This window comes from Rhinopithecus roxellana, chromosome 5, assembly GCF_007565055.1.
Source record: "Rhinopithecus roxellana isolate Shanxi Qingling chromosome 5, ASM756505v1, whole genome shotgun sequence".
NCBI lineage: Eukaryota > Metazoa > Chordata > Mammalia > Primates > Cercopithecidae > Rhinopithecus > Rhinopithecus roxellana.
In genome coordinates, this window is record NC_044553.1 from 21,152,268 (window position 1) to 21,173,478 (window position 21,211).

General features: G+C 40.5%; 1 non-coding gene across 1 annotated transcript; it reads right to left on the bottom strand.

Moving 5' to 3' along the window:
• Positions 1–14,024: 14,024 nt before the first annotated feature.
• Positions 14,025–14,130, bottom strand: LOC115897811. The gene has a single exon (XR_004057601.1). It is a non-coding gene; the product is annotated as a U6 spliceosomal RNA (small nuclear RNA).
• Between the last annotated feature and the right edge of the window lie 7,081 nt (positions 14,131–21,211).

Consider the following 21,211-nt stretch of genomic DNA (forward strand, 5'->3'; position numbering starts at 1 on the left):
TGATGTGACCAGCATAATTGAGTTTACCCAGGCAAATCCTCTCACTGCCTTTCCCAGTGACAGCCAGCCGGGTGCCAGGGAAGCCTGGGTGGTGATGGGCTGTTTTTACCACGTCCGTGGATTAAGTGGGATAGATTAGGATTCTCTGTTGGCTCATGGATGTGTCTCTTTGTTACTGAACTGTGGGGGCTGTGGTGTTCATAAAATCGGGGTCATAGTTTCATAGATGAGTCAAGTGGCAGGCCACATGGGGTCAACTGGCTCCAAGAGGAACCCTGAGGGAAGCGTCTCTCAGCTGCAGTATCCTTGGGCCTTTCCTGCATCAGGCAGAGCCAGCAGAGCTCTGGGAAGGCTCAGGGCCCAGTGGGGTCACTGTCATTGGCCTCCACCTCCCAGTCCCCATCACTGGACTTGACCTCCTTCCCTAGTGATTTAGTATACACAATATTGTTCATCTTTATATTCTCAGGGTCCAGCATGGTGACTGGCACATACAAGACATGTGTGAAACATTAGTGAAATGCATGAACAATGAAAATATCACTTTGTTCTCAGAGCCCAATGTGGTCTCCACGATGAATAAATACATGAATAAATAAATAGATACATCCATTCTCTCATTGACCCATTCATTTACTCATTGATGAATATTTATTTAGGGGATACATAATATTTGCACCTAACACAGTGCCTTGCAGATATAAAACACTCAATCTCTTTTAAATTACATTGTGCCTGGCACTGGGAAAATCCAAATACTACATGAAGCACAGTCCCCTTTCTATGTCTGTGTCTGTAAATATTCTCCCCACTCTCATCTATCTGCATACACACACACACGGGCACACACACATTTTTATTTTATTTTATTTTATTTTATTTTATTTTATTTTATTTTAGTTTAGTTTAGTTTAGTTTAGTTTAGTTTTTGGAGATGCAGGCTTGCTCTGTTGCCCAGGCTGGAGTGCAGTGGCGAGATCTTGGCTCACTGCAACCTCTGCCTCCCGGGTTCAAGAGGGTCTCCTGCCTCAGTTTACCTAGTAGCTGGAATTACAGTCACCTGGCACCACCCCTGGCTAATTTTTATATTTTTAGTAGAGATGGGGTTTTGCCATGTTGGTCAGGCTGGTCTCAAACACCTGACCTCAGGTGATCTGCTCACCTCAGCCTCCCAAAGTATTGGGATTATGGGCATGAGCCACCATGCCTGGCCCGTATTTTGGAATCATTCCTTTCAATTGGGGTATGTCTGCTGAAAAAAAAAATATTTCTAAAGAAGCAAATTTGAATTTAGAATTGAAATGCCTACAATGTGCTGACTTTGTACTTGGAACAAGATACAGCTCCAAAAGACATTTGTGGTTATCTTGTCCCTCTGCGGTCATAGGAAGGTCATGTTTGATTGAGGGACTGGGATGCAATAATGGTCCAGAGAAGAAGACCAGCATCCAGGAAGGACAGATGGATGTCCCCTTTGCATACCTGCCCTGCAGGATGGCACAAAAACCCTGACCCCCCAGGAGGGATGGAAGGGAATGCATGACATGGGAAAACCACAGCAGTATAGAAAGCTGGCATGTGTGTTGTCATTTCTTGCCAAACCCACACTCTGGCTCATGGCAAAGGGATTAAAACCAGTCCTCTTCCATGTGCCAGTGTACTCCTTTGGCCCTAGGAGCAGATGAAGAGTTGAAGATGGAAGAGAACTCTTAGGTTTCAGGGTCCTATAACAGGAAGAACAGTGGGTCACATAACACATGTAGGGCAGTAAAGAGGATGGATGTTGGGAAGTTAGGGAGGGGAATTCAAGTTCTGTTTGTAACACAGTGAATTTGAAGAGACAACAGGAAGACAAGGGATGTATTGCAGTCCGGTGATGGAGGGTCAGGGCTGGAGATGGGGGACCCCTCCAGAGTTGAAGACTGGAGCACCAGAGTAATGGGGGCATCCACGAAAGAGGGTCAGTGTAGAAAATGCATTGGGAGTTGCTGAGAGAATGAACACTCAGAACTCAGATGGGAGCCAGGCAGGTCAGAGTGTGGCAGTTATCCTGCTACTAACTCTATGTCCTTGGGTTCTCAGTCCTCAGTTTCCATATCTGCGAAATCAGATAACATGGGAAATCCCTCAGCACAGTACCTGGTGCATAGAAATTCATCAGTTTTATCTGTCATTATTAGGGGCTAAGAAAGGAAGGGGAACAATTAAAAATATGGAGCCATATCAGAAAACCATAGTGTCAGTTACACTGACAGAATGTCTTCTGAGATTAAAAAAAAGAAAGGAAGAAAAAAACTACAATCTCTAGAGGTTTACCTGAATGGGTTTTACCACCAGCTCTGTCATTGAAAGCATGCACAATTGAACAAGACTTCTCTCAAGCTGTGTTTGTCTCCTAGTAAATGAAGGTGTTGGGCTTTTAGTCTGACACTGGCAGGGAGCAGAAGAGGCAATAATCCAGCTTTTCCAGTCAATGTGTTTCCATCAGATATCTGGAGACCAACAATCTCCATGAACTTTGGAGCTTACATTGATCTGGCTGCCTCTTAAGTCCCCGTTTGGTCTCCAGGGCTGCCCAGAAGAGGTGCTCCCCACCACATGTCACAGCTGCTGGGGCCACTGGAAGTGTCTTTAGATGTCAAACAGTGGTTGGGCACAACCACTAATTTAGGAATCCTGTGTATCTCCATTCCAATTTAAATACATTATTAAAATTAAGAAGGGGGAAAAATCTCTTCATAGCAGCCTTACACCCATCGGATATTATTTTATGATTTGCTCCACTGTTGAGTTCAAGCTCCCAAATGTCTTGGCTCTTGTAGCAAGGTCTATGTCAGGACAACAGTGCCCTGTTCCATCAAGTTCTAGCCAAAGATATTACTGGGAAATGGACTGAACAGCCTCGAGGACTCTTTCAATCTATATTATAGGCAATTTTCAGAGCTGGAGGCTGAAAAAAAACCTGAAAGTAAGGAAGAATAAAATCAGATTTTAATTGAATTGCTGCAATGTACTAGTAAGGCTAGTTAAGCATATAATTAATTGTTGTAACTATAGCAACAAGATTAGCTGGAACTATTAGGGTGGGCACCAGGGGTTCAGTGAGAGACTCTTAAAAAGACAAGTGTTGGAAATTGCAGAAAATAATTCATTCTCCTCCTGTGGTTCTCCAGAGGGCCTCACACTCTTTAGCAACCCCAAATAAATCTATATAATAATATTTTCTTAGATTCATGCAGTTTCTTTTATCCCAAAAGGCCCTGGGGTGCTTTGCAAGCCATGAGCATAAATATAGATCTGGAATAATGTATCGGGCCAGATTTTCCTAGTGCTTAAACAACTCTCTCGTGGTTTGTTCTGCACCTTTGGAAGCTCCATTACCTTCAGGATACATGCAATCAGTAATTTATTAAGTGGCATCCCCATAGGCCCAGGGCCTGAAAATTCTGGTAGGAGAAGAGATGGGTTCCAGAGATAGCGCTTTTATTTATTTATACACTATGTCATTCCAAAAAAGATTCAAGCAGCCTTGCAAAATACACAGAGCACATCGGGATAAAACAAATACATGAGGAAATCCAAGGCAGGGGCAAATAACAGTAAGAAGAAAACATGTAGCTCTACGGAAATGTTAGTATAGGAACTGCAGAGAACAAACTCCTACAAAAGAGCTGAAGGTGGGTGTAATTGCAGCTGTTCTTCCTGCTAGTCTAAAGGAGAAGAAAATGGAACCAGCTGCAGGCAAAAGACACTTGGTGCTGCAACTTTAGACTCTACTCTTCAGCATAATGAGTCTCAAGCCACCTCTCAATTAGAAGGAAGTCAAGGAGGGCCTTCTAAAGGTAGACTTCCATTCAGCTGCCAAATATGGATTGACCATCTATTTTGTTCTTGGCATCTCCCCTTATACAGGGCAAAATAATTCAAATAATTCAGCTTTGATGCTTTCTGATATTCTGGCTTGATCTGTGGCTAAAATTTAGAGTTCAGAGCAGAGGTACCAAAGTGATGTTCACAGGACAGATACAGGGCAGAAATATGTTGTGTCTTGCCATTGTGGAAGATTTACATTCCAGTCCAGATTTCCACTTCTCTTGAAAACATAGAAACACTTGCAATGCTGCATCCATCTTTCCACTATTGCTGAGCAGAGGCTGACCACTTGGCTGGGACAACTTCCCTCGGTGCACACTTTGCACTATGACATACTCCCAGTAGCTGCTCTGCTTTTTGTGACCTGCCTGGCTCCTATAAGCATTTGAGTTTTTTGTTTGTTTGTTTGTTTTTTAATATCTGATCTAGAGTCATGTTCATATTGTTTATCTGTGTAGACTCTGTGATGAGAGTTAGTCAACCAAGGGTTTAGTGGTGGGTATTTCTAGGCTACTTTCTTCAGGCATCTTCCATTAGGACACTACAGTCAAGGCCTTTGCTCCTTCTGTGCCTCTCAGGTGGATAATCCTCCCAATTCTTCTCTGCTTATCTAAATCTCATCTGTCACTTGGCTCAGCTCAAGACTCCTTCCTGAAGCTTTCTCCAAGGTTTCTACCTCATTGATCTTCCTTCTGGGACTACACCTGAACTTTCAAAGGGAGTAGGTATCAATTAAAAACAACAACAACAAACACATCAACTAGCCAGGAGCAGTGGTACATGCCTGTAATCCCAGCACTTTAGGAGGCTGAGGCAGGAGGATCACTTGAGGCTAGGAGTTTGAGACTAGCCTATGATGGCAACATAGCAAGTTCCCATGTCTACAAAAAAAGAAAAATTAGCCAGAGGTGGTGGCATGCACCTGTAGTCCCAGCTTCTGGGAAGCCTGAGGCAGGAAGATCTCTTGAGTCTGGGAATTCAAGATTACAGTAAGGTATGATTGCACCACTGCATGCCAGCCTGGGTGACAAAGCAAGACCCTATCTCTCTCTAAAAAAAAAAAAAAAAAAAAAAAAATCAACTTTGCACCATTCACAAGGTGACCTGCCTGTGAATCTGTTTTCTGCTGCTCTTTTCCTACCTCCCCCTTCAAAATCACCCTTCTCCCACATTACAGGAGATTGTCCACCCGTCATCCATGTAGAATCTTACCATGCTGCACAGATCTAGTATGACAGACCTTCAGGGGCACCAAGCAAGGACAACTGTAAACTATCATTGTTGACAAGTGAATGTCAGGGTAACACGTCCTTTTGCAAGTAGTTTAAGTCTGGTTCCCTGATCTCAACAATGAAGAAGGATCTCATTGAGTTGAGAGCTGACAGATCATTAAAACATTTTTGAAAATAGATTACTACGTGATTTTTGGCATATAGTTTGAGGCCGAGATCGCACCACTGTACTCCAGCCTGGTGACAGAGCAAGACTCCAACTCAAAAAAAAAAAAAAAAAGAGTGACAGTGCTATAATATTACTCATTTCATTCCTATTTACTTACATATGTAAACAACATTTACTCAGTAAGTAGTTCTATCAAAGTAAAAAATAGTACTAATAGCTAATTCTTTTTTTTTTTTTTAATGGAATCTCACTCTGTCACCCAGGCTAGAATGCAGTGTCATGATCCTGGCTCACTGGAACCTCTGCCTACTGGGCTCAAGCGATTCTCCTGTCTCAGCCTCCCAAGTAGCTGGGATTACAGGTGGACACCATCACACCTGGCTAATCTTTGCATTTTTAGTAGAAACAGGGTTTCACCAAGTTGGCCAGGCTGGTCTCAAACTCCTGGCCTCAAGTGATCTGCCCACCTCGGCCTGCTAAAGCGCAGGGATTACAGGCACGAGCCACTGCGCCTGGTCCCTGAAAGCTAATTCTATCACATTTTAGCAACATGTAAAAAATAATTTAAAACCTTTATCTCATTAAACATGCATTTCAATACAATTTTATGAAGAATATATATTGTATACTATCACTAACTCTAATAGGTAAACCTAGAGAAATAAAATTACGTAAAGTGAGTGGAATACAAATAAGAGTTCAAGAAGAAAAAATGAAATTTCTGTCTATTAAAAGAGGAACTTGTTTGTAGATTTTTAAAATGGATGATGGAAAGATTAATCACCATGGTATCAAGATTCTGCTAGATATATTTAAAATGAAGGATCAGCTTTATTTATAAAAGTCAATAGTTACAGTGTACCAAAAAAGCAAATTCTCTGTAACTTTGTAAACTTAACCATGACACATTTTAGAAGTCAAATTATGAATGTACCACTCAGTGTGTAGTTTTTAGTGTTCTTTGGTAGGGAGTCCCCAAGCAAACAGATTAAAAAACACTGTTTTAGAAATTATAGTTTCTCGGGCCGGGCGCGGTGGCTGAAGCCTGTAATCCCATCACTTTGGGAGGCCGAGACGGGCAGATCACGAGGTCAGGAGATCGAGACCATCCTGGCTAACACGGTGAAACCCCGTCTCTACTAAAAACTACAAAAAACTAGCCGGGCGAGGTAGCGGCGCCTGTAGTCCCAGCTACCCGGGAGGCTGAGGCAGGAGAATGGCGTGAACCCGGGAGGCGGAGCTTGCAGTGAGCTGAGATCTGGCCACAGCACTCCAGCCCGGGTGACAGAGCGAGACTCCGTCTCAAAAAAAAAAAAAAAAAAAAAAAAAAAAAAGAAATTATAGTTTCTCGTAGAAATTTAATTTTTCATCATACTGTTATTCCCACTTGTGCCTTTGATGTATTATTTCATGGCTGCACGTCTGGCCTACGCAGTTATTAAGAGTCTTTGAGGTCTATGAATTGCCAGTTACACAGTGTTTATCAAGCATCTGCTCTGTGTTCAGAATAGTAGAGGACCAAATATAGGATGCGGATTTTCCCATTGAAGAACATGTATTTTATTTAAGGAAAGATGAAAAATAAAAGCAAAACAACAGTAAAGTCCATATTTAAAAGATAGGTGGACACCTCGTGTTTGAAGATCATTTATCCTCTACTTTAACTAGCTAGAGAATGAACAAAAACCAGTAAATAAAAAAAAAAATTCTGATCAAACCAGATTGAACGTACGGACAAAAACTCATAGGTGAAAACATTAACAAGCAGAACCTTAAAGCTTTATTCAGAACTTATTTACTTATACATTAAAACAATATTAAGGAGTTGTTTCTCTGTTGTCACAATTAAGATAATATCAAAAGTGGAGAATTATAAAGGAGGTAAGAAATTAACACCTTCCCTCTGTAGGAAGTGTTATGGGCTGTATGCTTGTGCCCCCCCAAAATGCATATGATGAAACCCTACCCTGCAATGGAATGGTAAGAGGAGGCGGGTACTTTAGAAGGTGATTAGGTTTGGATGAGTTTGTGAGGCTGGAGCCACCATAATGAGATCAGTGTCTTTATAAGAAGAGAAAGAGTAAAGCTCACTGTCTCCACTAGCGATCGCTCAAAAGGCACTAGATATGTCCATATGTTGACCTTGGACTTCCTAGACTCCCCGAATTTCTAGAAAAAAATTTCTGTTGTTTAATCTGCCTGGCCTATGATATCTTGTCACAGCAGCTCCATCTGACTGAAACAGAACATGAAATGTCTTCTTAAGAGTGAAAGAGGAGATGAATGCAGAAAAGACATGAAAGACAAGGTGCTTTGGCCTGCATGGTATAAGATTGTACATTACATTAGCATCGCTTAGAGTAGAGAATTAATTATCATTAGTATTCATCAAAATAAATGCACTAGATTTAATTTGCTTACCAAGGCAATAAAGTGTAAAATAACTTTTAAAAGATTTCTCTTGAATTTTTTAAAATTTGAAATTAAATTTAGAATTAAAGATAGATTAGGTTTTAACTAGAAAATTCTTGTAATGGAACTACTCATTTCTGCATGATCAGCAGGCTCTGTTGCATGTGAATCAGAGGTAAACAATGTGGTTTGGACTAAAGGTTCTCTGTCCTCACCTGGCCTAGGCCTGCCCAAGCAGTCAGCTTTGCACCATCTTGCAAGGTAACTGGAAATCATGCATAGATTTCCAGTAAAGTAAAGAAATCTGAGTAAAGAAAGTAGGCTTCTCTTGACCTGACATGAAATTATATAGCTTGTGTTCACACAGAGGGAACCATGTGGAAGCTCTGAGCTCAAAGCACAGTCTGCTGGCAATTTGTGCCTTGATTTCTGTGATTGATAATGAGGTCACTGTCCTTTAGCAATGACCCAGGGGCGGACAAGATCATTTAGCTCAGAGATTCAAAGCACAAGAGATTTTTCAGAGAGGCAAGGAAGTAGGAGGATGAGCAGCTCTGAAGGTTCATTTTTTAAACAATTCACCTTTAAAAAGTGGTATATGTCAGGCACCTGGCGAGGTGGCTTATGCCTATAATCCTAGCACTTTGGGAGGCTGAAGTGGGCAGATCACCTAAACTCAACAATTCGAGACTAGCCTGGGCAAAATGGCAAAACCCTGACTACAAAAAATAAAAAATTTGCCAGGCGTGGTGGCCTACACTTGTAGTCCCAGCTACTCCAGAGGGCGAGGCAGGAGAACTACTTGAGCCTGGGAGGCAGAGGTTACAGTGAGCCCAGATCGGGCCACTGCACTCCAGCCTGGGTGGCAGAGCGAGACTCTGTCTTGGGAAACAAACAAAACAAAACAAAACTGGTATATGTCACAATAGTTCGTAACTCAAAGGTTAAAAAAAAAGAGAACCCCCCCCCAAAAAAAACCAAGAAAATGATATATGATCTGATCATTAAAAATCCAAGTAAAATTAGTAAAAATCATATGTAATGATATACACTTGACATTTTGATGTGTGGCTCTTACCAGTCTTTTGTTTTCTTTATGTATATTATAACTACAGAGCTACTTATGTATGTATGTGTCTCCACATGTGCATACTTGTGTGTGTGCATGCATGTTTGCACATGTGCATGTGCCTGCCTGCATGTGTGTGTAGGACTCATATTGTAAACTTTTTTTTCTGTTTAGCAATACATCATGAATATTGTTCTGTGCCATTAAATATCCTTCCATGTCATAGCTTTGAGTGGTACACAGCATTACAATGTAATTATGTATTGGGATTTACTTAACCCATCCCTTTTTATTGAACACTTGGTTGGTTCATTTTTCATTTTGTTTTAATTTTATTGCTATGATAAACATCTTAATCATAAAAAATGCATGCTAATGGATAAGTGGTAGTTTTATTCTTGTTCCTTCTCATGTCTGTCCAGATGTTTGCAGAGTGAGTTGTCTTTGATCATTTGTGATTTGAAGTTTCTTATTCTGGTGTCCCCAGAGGATGACCTATCCCATCCCTTCTTTTCTATTAGGGTTGGTGGTAAAGGGAGCTTGAGGAGAGTTAAGAAGTGAGACTGGAGAGATCCCCAGGGGAAAACATAGCACAATTCTCAGGAACTAAACTGACAGCAGATCTGGGTAAGTTTAAAAACTCACATCATATAGGAGGTCAAGATCTTTAACAGGGGTAGAGGGATTGAAAGTCCTGGAAATAGATACTGAAATTTTTTTAAAATGAAGAAATTGAGAAGAAGAGATAAAGGAACTTGATTGTAGAGTCCCAGGGGGTCTATTAACCCCTCACTCCATGACACAAAACATGCCCAAGAAGCTCCTGTATCAATCCCAAAGGATGACTAAATGTGCCTGAGCCAGAGCAGCCCAGAACCACTGGTGAGTTCTGGGAAAGAAGCCTCGGGTAGGAAAGCAGAGAGGAAGCTTTGCTTTGTTCCTGACGTTGGCACAGGAGTGCTCCCTTGATTTCTAATCATTGTAGTCCCATCCCAGGTGTCAAGTAGGAGCCAGTATCAGAAGTGAGCTCTGTCACCTGCTACTTCTGAATTTTCAGTGGTATCCACAAATTGTTGTTGCAGATGCTCAAGTAAACTACCCAGCCTGTGGAGAGAAGGTCAGTGTCTAATCCTTAAGTTATGTGTGCTTTGCATGAACACACCCACCTCTCTGGAAGAAAAATGTAGCAGAGTGGTGAGTGAGGAGTCAGGCCTCTCTGGAAGCTTTGTGCCCTATACCAGTCCATGCAGTAGTATGTTGGTGCCATGGTTTGGATGTTTGTCCCCTCCAAATCTTAGGTTGAAATTTGATCATCAGTGTTGGAGGTGAGGCCTAATGAGAGGCATTTAGCTCTTGGGGGTGGATCCCTCATGAACAGCTTGGTGCCATTTCCATGGTGGTAAGTGAGTTCTCATTCTATTAGTTCCCACAAGAGCTGGTTGTTGAAAGGAACCTGGCACCTCCCCGCCCTGCCACCTCCCTGTCTTTCTCTTGTTTCCTCACATGCCTTGCTATCTCTGCACAGATGGTTCCCTTTTACCTTCCCTTGTGAGTGGAAGCAGTCTGATGCTCTCACTAGATGCCCATATTTGAACTTTCCAGCCAGCATAATCATGAGGTGAATAATGCTCTTTTCCTTGTAAATTACCCAACCTCAAGTATTTGTTTATAGTAACACTAAATGAATAAAGACAGTTTGTAAATGTTTAACACTTGGAGGACTATAGTCATCTTTCAATGCCCAACTTTCTTTTGGATATTTCCTCTAGCTCTCCCAGTATAAAATAAAAGAACCACCCCTGATACTCCTATAAGACCGTGGAACTATCCTCCATGCTGTTCTCATGATAGTGAGTGAGTTTTCATGAGATCTGACGGTTTTGTAAGTGTTAGGTATTTCCTCCTGCATTCATTCTCCTTCCCGCTGCCTTGTGAAAAAGGTGCCTTGCTTCCCCTTCACCTTCTGCCATGATTGTTAAGTTTCCTGAGGCCTCCCCAGCAGTGCTGAACTGTGAGTCAATTAAACCTCTTTTCTTTATAAATTACCCAGTCTAGGACGGTTCTTTGTAGCAGCATGAAAATGGGCTAACACATAAATTAATGAATATTAACAAGAGAATGATGAAGTAAATTGAAGTATATTTGTGTATTATAATACTATACTACAGTGAAAATAAATGAACATCAACATAGATAATTTTTACATGCATATTGTCAAATGAAAAAAATTTTAGAAGAATACCTGTAAACAATGTCATTGATACACTGTTTATGTAAGGTTTGAGTTGTACAAAAATAATACTCAATATTGCTTAGATATACAGACAAATGTGGTAAAAGTATAAAGACATGTATAGATATGTTGGACTTTCCTGAGGGAGATGGGATGGAAAAAAAATAGCACCTTTAGTGTATTTGTACAGTTTTATTTCTTAAGTTTGGAGACAAGTATCTCTGCATTTATAATATTATTTCCTCCATATTTCTGCATGTCAGAAATATTTCACAATAGAATTTTCAAAAATAAAAAAAAAGAGGCAGCTATTACTGACGCTTAAGGAGCCTTAGTGAGTCAGTGGGTTGGATGTCTTTTCTGTGATGTGTGTCATGTAGAAGCTGATGAGAAAAGCCTTTCCATGATCCTGAGAAGAAAGCACATTCTATTGTCCTGTGTTATATGGAGTTTTCCCACAGATCCAAAGGAAGGTTGATCTTGACATTCAAAATTAACTCGAACTATGTGTTTTGGAGTACATAAAAAAAAAAAAAAAAAGAAAAGAAATGGCCAGGCACGGTGGCTCACGCCTGTAATCCCAGCACTTTGGGAGGCTGAGGCAAGTGGATCACGAGGTCAGCAGATCGAGACCATCCTGGCGAACATGGTGAAACCCCGTCTCTACTAAAAATGCAAAAAATTAGCCGGGCATGGTTGTGGGCACCTGTAGTCCCAACTGAGGGCTGAGGCAGAGAATGGCGTGAACCCAGGAGGAGGAGCTTGCAGTGAGCCGAGATGTGCCACTGCACTCCAGCCTGGGCAACAGAGCCAGACTCCATCTAAAAAAAAAAAGACAAACAAACAAACAAAAAAAACAAGTTAAGTAAATGTTTCTGGAAAAAATCTGAAATACTTTTCCAAAAAAAATGATTCTGAGTCATGAGTCACCAAGTTCTGTCCGGATGTATTAGGAAATTCAGGTCAAAGACCTTCTCAAATGTTATTGCTAATTGTTCTCTGTTAAATGTGGCTCCTCTTCTTATTTCTTGAGTTTTCTAAATAATCTGATCGTATTTTTTTTGTAGAGCATGAGCTTGCCTGTGTTAGCCCCAGCTGGTCTTTGCAATGAAACCCAAATAAGTTGATCTTAGAAAATGAGAAACTTTGAGTCAGGGAGAGCCAATAGCTGCTTTTCGGAGGTCAGACTCCAACAAGACCCCAAATGCAAGCTTTGCTTAAGCTCTTGGCTTTGGGGTTGGCAAAGAGGGTCTCTGAGAGCTAGCTAAAACTCAGAGAAGGGCTTCTCAGCCAGCCTTGAAGAGAGGACTGCTCCCCTAGGTGTGGGTGGAAAGGCTGACTCTGTCATTTATTACTGATGTGATCAGTGCTGAGTTACTTAGCTTGTTTGAACCTTTGGTTCCTCATCTGAACAGTGTGTTTTGAAGATTAAATTAAGTAATCTCCGATACAGCCAGTGTATACAAGAGATGTTCACTGGCATCACTAGCCAGATTCAGACTGCAAGACACTTTGGAACTGACTTTCTGAATATCCTCTAATAATTGCAAAAATAATCATTTACATTCAGTCCTTAAGGCATTAGTATAAATGAATTTCTAGGTTCACTAAAACATCTCTGATAAATAGAGGACAATTAATAAAAGAGAGGCTTCAAATGGAGCACTATTTTCATGTGTGGTGTGGCAATAGTTCATGAAGTAGTTTTCAATGGTGCAGTTTTATATGCTTATATTGACAGCATTGTACTTAGCTTTCTAGTTACCTTCTGGTGCAGAATTTTTTTTGACTTTTTAGTAACAGCCATTCTCACTGGCATGAGACAGTATCTCTTTGTGGTTTTGAATTACATTTATCTTATGATTAGTGATGTTGAGCATTTTTTCATATGTTTGTTGTGTGTTTCATGTGTATGTCTTCTTCTGAAGTGTCTGTTCATGTCCTTTGCCCACTTTTTCAGTGTTGTTTTTGCTTGTAAATTTGTTTAAGCTCCTTACAGATTCTGAAAACATATTAGACCTTTGTCAGATGCATAGTTTGCAAATATTTTCTCCCATTCTGTAGGTTGCCTGTTTACTCTGTTGACAATTTATTTGCTGTGCGGAAGCTCTTTAGTTTAATTAAGTCCCATTTGTTTATTAATTTATTTTTTGCAATTACTTTTGGCATCTTTATCACAAAATCTTTGCCAGGTCCTATGTCCAGAATGGTATTGCCTAGGTTATCTTCCATGGTTTTCATAGTTTTAGATACTACGTTTCAGTCTTTAATCCATCTTGAGTTGATTTTGGTATATCATGTAAGGAAGGGTTCCAGTTTCAATCTTCTGCATATGGTTAGATAGTTATCCCAGCACCATTCATTGAACGGTTGGTCCCTTCCCCATTGCTTATTTTTGTCAAGTTTGTCGAAGATCAGATGGTTGTAGGTGTGCAGCATGATTTCTGGACTCTGTATTCGGTTCCATTGGTCTATGTGTCTGTTTTGGTACCAGTACCATGATGATTTGGTTACTATAACCTTGTAATCTAGTTTGAAGTCGGGTAATGTGATGCTTCCAGCTGTGTTCTTTTTGCTTAGGATTGCCTTGGCTATTCTGGCTCTTTTTTGGTTCCATGTGATAAAATAGTTTTTTCTAATTCCGTGAAGAATGCCTTTGGTAGTTTTAAAGGAATAGCATTGAATCTGTAAATTACATTGGGCAGTATGGTGATTTTAACAATACTAATTCTTCCTCTCTGTGAGCGCGGAATGCTTTTTCATTTATTTGTGTCAACTCTGGTTTCTTTGTGCAGTGCTTTGAAATTCTTATTGTAGAGATCTTTTGCCTCTGTGGTTAGCTGTATTTCTGGGTATTTTGTTCTTTTAATGGCTATTGTGAATGGGATTGTGTTCCTGGTTTGGCACTCCACTTGGATGTTGTTGGTGTATAGGAATGTTACTGATTTTTGTACAGTTATTTTGTATTGTGGCTATTGTTACTAGTACTTCTTTTCTCTAATCAACACTGCTGTTTTTTACGTTTTTATTGTATTTTAAAAAATGGAATGCTTTACACATTTTCATGTCAGTCTTTCACAGGGGCCATGCTAATTTTCTCTTACCATTCCAATTTTAGTATATATGCTGCCGAAGTTAGCCCAACACTGCTTCTTATGGGTATATCATCACATCAAAAATACAAGAGTTCTGCAGTAGAGATTGGAAAATCAGTCCTACAGGCATGTGGAAGGGAAAGGGAAGAATGCAGGCAACAGTGCATTGAATCTATTACTTACTCCCTCCAACTTTCCAAGATCTGAGAAAAAACCAATCTCCTTATAAAAAGGTGAATGTGGCAAAGTAGAAAATTCTGGACAGCATGTCAGAAAACCAGAGATGGAGATATGTCTTCTATACGATACCTAAGGCAAGCTGGTCAGAGTCTGTCATTTGTTCTCCTGAGAGAATCTATGAGGTCTCTAAGGTTCCTGGCTGGGTCCTCGAAGCTTACCTGTATATCCCAAATAGCCTTAGCCCTCTGCGTTGTATTTACTTGTAACTACGTCACATTAATATGGTCATCTGTTACCTTCACATCAACAAATTCAAAGCCTCCTCATAATCACTATGTACTAAGCATTTTCAGCACAGGAATAATGTTGTTTTCTTTAATTTCCTGGACTCAACAAAAGAATGACTCAATCAGAAAGAAATTCCACTTTGCATATGGTTAAACAATGCCTCAGAGATTTTTCCCAACAGAAGAGAACAATGGAGTCTTGGCTCCTAAACACTGACATTCACCTGCTTTGTTTCCTATAAAAACTAGGCCAGGCCCTGTGAAATGGGCTGGCCAATGTTGTAACAGCTGTAAGACCAGCTTCTCCACTGTGAGTCTACACAGTGCCTGGAGTCAGAGGAAGGACACTTAATTTAAATAACCTGTCCATCAAACGTTGATTCTAATTATTTTTCTCTCTAATTATTTTCTCTGTTGGTATATTCTGAGATCCAGAAGCCACCTGTCTATGTACTTGCTTTTTTGAGAAAGGCAAGAGCTTGCATTTATGTAAAAAAAAAGATGTAAGGACAATAACTCTCACATTTCAAAATTTACTTTCTAATACACAAAAATATATTAGGGGAACTAAGGTTAAGATTCTTTATCATATTGTAATGAGATTCTAAGATGACTCAACTACCTTTAGTCTTTCTTAATGAGGAATCACAATGGTTTTTGAGGGAGGGTCTACTTTTCTTAAGGTGCCTGTGGAGCAGGAAGTTAGCTATGCAGGAAATAGGAAAAAGGGAGGGGTAGGAATGTTAGTGATTTCTGGCTACTGGACACATCCAGTTCTTGTTGATCATGCTGACCCAGGCGGGGGGTTCTCCATCTGACACTTTATGCTTTTCCTCCAACTGTATAAGCCCAGTGGCTTAAGAATGAGGATCAAAATTTTGCATATGACTAATTCTCTTCTCTCAAGACTGTGATTTTCATTTTGTCTCTAATAGATTTGCTGAAAGAAACTCCCAAAATATATTAAGTGGAAGAATGTTTATTGTAATTAAAACATTCCCTAAGTCAGCAAAGTTAGTGGCCTGATTGTGGAGGCGTCAGCAGACTCTCCAGGACTCCCCAACACGTTCCTCATTAGCTTGCTTCACAGGGAACTCTGTCTGACCCTGTGACCTGGATGCAACCTGCATAGGGGGCCCAGCCCTCTGGGTGAGGTCACATGCCAACCTAGAACCTTTGACCTGAGAAACCCCTGCCATTTCCTTTTAGGTGTCTGCATATCTAGAAGGCTACCATTTAGAACGACCCTGGGAAGCATGCCAGTCTCCTATGAAAGCATGCTGTACATTTCATCCCTTAGTTAGTAGGAAGCAATGAAGGGAGTTGGAGTTTGCTCTTGGCTAAACTTGAGGCAGCAGGGAAAATCAGTACATGCCTCTTATCATCAAAAACCCAAGTTTGGTATCACATGTGCCTGGGAGGGAATGAAAGGTTGGTGAAACAGACCGTCCCTATTGTTCCTTTTGCTGGAGTGTGCTATACTTAGAACACCGGGGGACTTGTCACCATCATGGGCATTTAGAATGGCAGATGGCAAGCTGGGCGTGGTGGCTCACGCCTGTAATCCCAGCACTTTGGGAGGCCAAAGTGGGCAGATCACCTGAGGTCAGAAGTTCAAGACCAGCCTGGTCAACATGGTGAAACCCCATCTCTACTAAAAATAGAATAATTAGCTGGGCATGGTGGCACGTGCCTATAATCTCAGCTACTTGGGAGGCTGAGGCAGGAGAATTGCTTGGATTCTCCAGAAGGTGGAGGTTGCAGTAAGCCGAGATCATGCCATTGCACTCCAGCCTGGGTAACAGAGCGAGACCCTGTCTCAAAAAAAACAAAAAAAAAAAAAAACAAAAAAACATGGCAGATGGCAGTCTGTGTGTGTGTGTGACATACATTGACTTATAAACTTTTGTTTTTCCATACTTTTGTTTTATGATTAATTGCCTGTTAGGCATTTATTGTAGATGTGATATTGTAAAATATATATTTGGTCTTTGACCTGTTTTCTGACATACAACTTCTAAAATCCTTAAAATCTCCAAAATAATGTCTTTTTGTGTGCTAATGAGATGACTGGTGGCAGACAGCCTCTAGATAGCTTCAAATAGGGCGTGTTAGTCCATTCTCATGCTGCTAATTAACACACACTTAAGACTGGGTAATTTATACAGAAAAAGAGGCTTAATGAACTCACAGTTGCACATGACTGGGGAGCCCCGCCAATCATGGCAGAAGGTGAAGGAGGAGCGAAGGCACATGTTACACGGCAACAGGCAAGAGAGTATGTGCAGGGGAACTGTCCTTTATAAAACCATCAGATCTCATGAGACTTATTCACTATCATGAGAGCAGCTCAGGAAAAACTTGTCCCCATGATTCAATGACCTCCCACCTGGTCCCTCCCATGACGTGGTGATTATGGGAACTACAATTCAAGATGAGATGTGGTGGGGTGGGGACACAGCCAAACCATATCATGGGGGCTGGCCCCCAGAAAGACCAAGAAATGATTAGAGTGCTAGATTTTCTTTCCCATCTCCCAACCTCTGGGGAGGGGAAAGGGGTTGAAGGCTAAGTTGATCACCAGTGTCCAATGGTTTACTCAATCATAAAATCTCAAAATGACTGGCTTTGGGGAGCTTCTAGATAGTTGAACATGTGGAGGTTCTTGAAGGGCAGCATGCTCAGGGAAGGCATGGAAGCTTTGTGCCCCTTCCCTGATACCTTGACCTATATATCTCTTCATCTGTATCCTTTGTAATCTCATTTATATTAAAGGTAAACTGGTGAATATGAGTGTTTCCCTTAGTTCTGTGAGCCTCTCTATCAAATTACTCGAATTTAAGGAGGGGATCATGTGACTGTTGATTTATAGCCGGCAGTTCAGAAGCATGGGCAAAACAACCTGTGCTTGTGATTGGTATCAGAAGTGGGGTGGAAGCAGTTTTGTAGGACTGAGCCCTTAATTTGTGGGAGCTATGCTAACTCTATGTAGATAGTGTCAGTATTGAATTGAATTAGAGGATACCCAGCTAGTGTCTGCTGCAGAACTGATTGCTTTCTTGGTGTGTAATACAAAACCACACACACATTTGGACACAGAAGTCATCTGTGTAATTGTTGTGGTTTGAGAGCAGAGGAAAAGAAGTTTGTTTTTTCCACACTTTGTGTTTGTGTTTTTTCCACCCAGAGTGGGAAAAACACTTTCTAAAATGTTAAACATAGAGTTACCATATGATCCAGTAATTCCATCCCAATGTATGTACCCAAAAGGATTGAAAGCAGAGTCTCAAGCAGGTATGTGTACGCCCATGTTCATAGCAGCACGATTTACAATTCAAAAAGGTAGAAAGAATCCAAATGTTCATAAATGAATAAATGGATAAGCAAAATTAACATATACATATATGTATACCAAATAAATAGAACTATTACAGAACTTTAAAATGGAATAAAATACTGATACTTGTTATGATATGGATGACCTGGAAAGCATCATACTAAATTAAAGAAGCCAGACACAAAGGGTTGCATAATGAATGATTCCATTTATATGAAGCATCCAGAATAGGCAAATCCATAGAGATAGTATTTCAGGAATCCAAGAGTAAAACTTTAAAAGCAGTTCAGATGACACATTTATTGAATGTATTATCCACTCACACAGAGATTTATATAGAGGAGTCCCTATACGGAGCCGGTTCATGTTATTGGCCAGGTTTCTAGTGCGATTATTTCTCTTCTATCTTCTTTATAAGTTTTCTTTCTATCTTTTAATGTTATGTTCTCTCGTCTATAGGACTTTACTTCAAGTAGCCTCAAAGCTTTTCCAGAAGTGGGTAAGATAAAGTTATAACTGAAAAGCTAACCAAAAACTCTCTTTACGCTTAACAACAAACAAAATTGCTTATTTGACCTGAAATAAAAATTTGATAAAAAAGCTCACACCTCCATTGTTCTTTTGACTTAACATTCATGTTACCAAGTGTGAAAGGTTCACTAAACTGAATATGGTTTTATTGTCTTTTTCTTCATAAGAAGGTTTTGTTTAGTTGAGCGCTTTCTGCTGTGCAAGTTTTATGGTGAGGTGTCCAGCTTTCCCTCCAATCATACTGCCCATTGGTATGTTATGAAACAGTTTATGGCCTTCATTAACTTTGATGATAATGACTAAATGAAGCTGTGAATTACATCCAGGGACAGCTCTCTGGGGTGTTCCTGATTCAGTTTCCACAGACAATCAAGAGATGGTTGGTCTAACTAAGCCAGAGTCCAGAATATTGTGACTTAAATATCTTCTGAAAATAGAAGTCTGTCCATAGAGAAAAAAATATAAGAACAGAAACAAATATAAGTCAGTAAAGAGAGATCCTTGCGATGAGCACAGAGACTGCAGTAGAGGAAGCTTCAGGGGAGAGGCAGTGCTTCCTCTGGGTGTCAGCCTGATTCAGCGAGGAGGAAAGGTCAGTGGCACCTGCTAAGCCCTTACAATGAACTGAGCATATAGGGTCTCTTTAGTCCTCACAAAACTCTCATAAAGATGCAGCACTGTGCCCACTGCCCAGAAGAGGTAACAAATGCTTGTTTCCTGGTAAACTTTATGACATAAAGCAGAGGTCCCAGCTATGAGAACTGAAGCTGTGGATATCTTACAGTCCTCAGTTCATACGGATGAAGGGGTATCTGAGTCCATGAGGGACTGTCTGATGGGCCGTGGGCCAGGGTCCCCGGAGTCTTCCATTGGAGTCCCATGATTTTATGCCTGATTCTAAGGAAGACAGTGCTGCAAAAAGAAGTAAGAAACAATGGGAAGGCTAGATCACTATGCCCTCCAGAGTATATTCAGTCACCAATGTGGAGTCCTCAAAAGAGGCAGTCATGTGGCAGGACAGGGAAAGGGGTGGAGGCGTGGGTGCACCATGTTAGCTTCATAGACGTACCACCAGGCATATCCTAGGGAGGCTAAAGAAGGAGTAGAAAATGGCAAATGTCTTTGTTAGACAAATAGTCCCTCTGAAGCACAGGGAAAATGCTTTCTGGAGGAACTGAGAATTATATGCAGAGGGGTTGAGGGTGAGAGCAAGTCTGTGACCTGCCTTCATGGAAGGGTCTGCATCAGACGTCAGACACTGGTGCTTCCATCACCACAACCCAGGTTTTACTTTGTCTGGTATCATCTGGAAAACACACAGTGATAGGTATAATGTTATTTTTTGTGCTGTTCTCAACCTCTGGAAAAGGAAGCACAATTGAATTGTAACGAATGCACTCTTAAAGGAATAGACAAGTAGATCAATGCTGTGGAACACAATTCAGAAAGTGACCAGTGAATATTTGGAATTTTAGTATCCAATAAAAGTGGTCTCCAAACCAGAGTGTAATGAAGGGCTACTTACTTAATAAACGATGTTGAAATAATTTGTTATCCCTTTGGCAAAAAGTAAAGTTAGGTCACTTTATCACACCATGAAAACAAAAAGCTAGGCAAATCAAATGCCTAAACAATAAAAACATCAGAAAAATAGAGTATATTTCTGACCTTGAAAATAAGAAAGGGATTATTGAAAAACAAAAATGCAAAACTTATACAGTAAAAGATGGCCAAATATAACCATGTTAGGGACATGTATCAAGTTCTCAGAATTGTCCTATTGAAGCTTTTCTTGGTTTGAGCAGAACAAAAATGCGTCATCTCTCACTGCCTCCATGGAGGTGAAGGGCTGACGCTTTCATCAAAACCTCCCTCCACTTAATGTCCTTCTCAAAGTCCTTTCAGGTCCTTGACATAGTTCAGGAATTAAGAGTCACATAACTATTTTTGGCCACTTCCATTGGTGCCCTCCATAATGATCTTGTGTTTTACTTTAGAATATAGTGTTTATTATGGTGGGACCTCAGCCAAAGCTAAGATTAAATAGCTATTTTTCACATCTTGGTGTGTGAATGTGTGTGTGTACTGTGTGTGTCTCATGACACTTCAAATTGATAGCAGCAGTGACTCTCAGGCAGAGGAATGAGTGGAGTAGTGGTCAAGAGCAACATTAACTTTATCTGTGTTGTTTGAATTTTTATAGTGACAATATATTCATGTATTACTTGCGTAATTAAAAATAAATGAAATTAAATATACTCTAGCCTGTGCTGGATGCTTCTGCAACTTAATTTCCATCTGCCAATGAAATAAATCTGAAACCTTTCATTTGGGTTAATGGTCCAACTTAATGTGCTGCTCTGTTGGAAAAAAACCCAAATTGCAAGGAGCTTTTCGGGCCTCTGTGCTTTGGATTGCTCTTAAGGTCACAGTGTTTTCTTCTGATATTTGCTTTTTCCAGATATATACTCAGTGTGTAATGTACATTTGTCCTGGTCCTTGGCTGACCTAAAGGAGTAAATGGCAAGGCCAGCAACTTCCTCTTTTGCAAACATGAGAGAATACATAGCTACCTGGTCCATTTCCAACTGGAATCAAAGTCCAGTAGGTAGAATGTTTATTTGAACAGTGAAATTAAATGGGCTTCTGTTTGTCTTCCCAAAATAAGCTGAATAACCACTTTTGTGATTTGCAGAAAGCATCCTGGGGATATTTTGGCAAAGGGGCAGTCGTGAAATGAAACAAGGTGATAAGTGCAAAATGGATACTGTGACTTTGGCTGGAAGCACACGA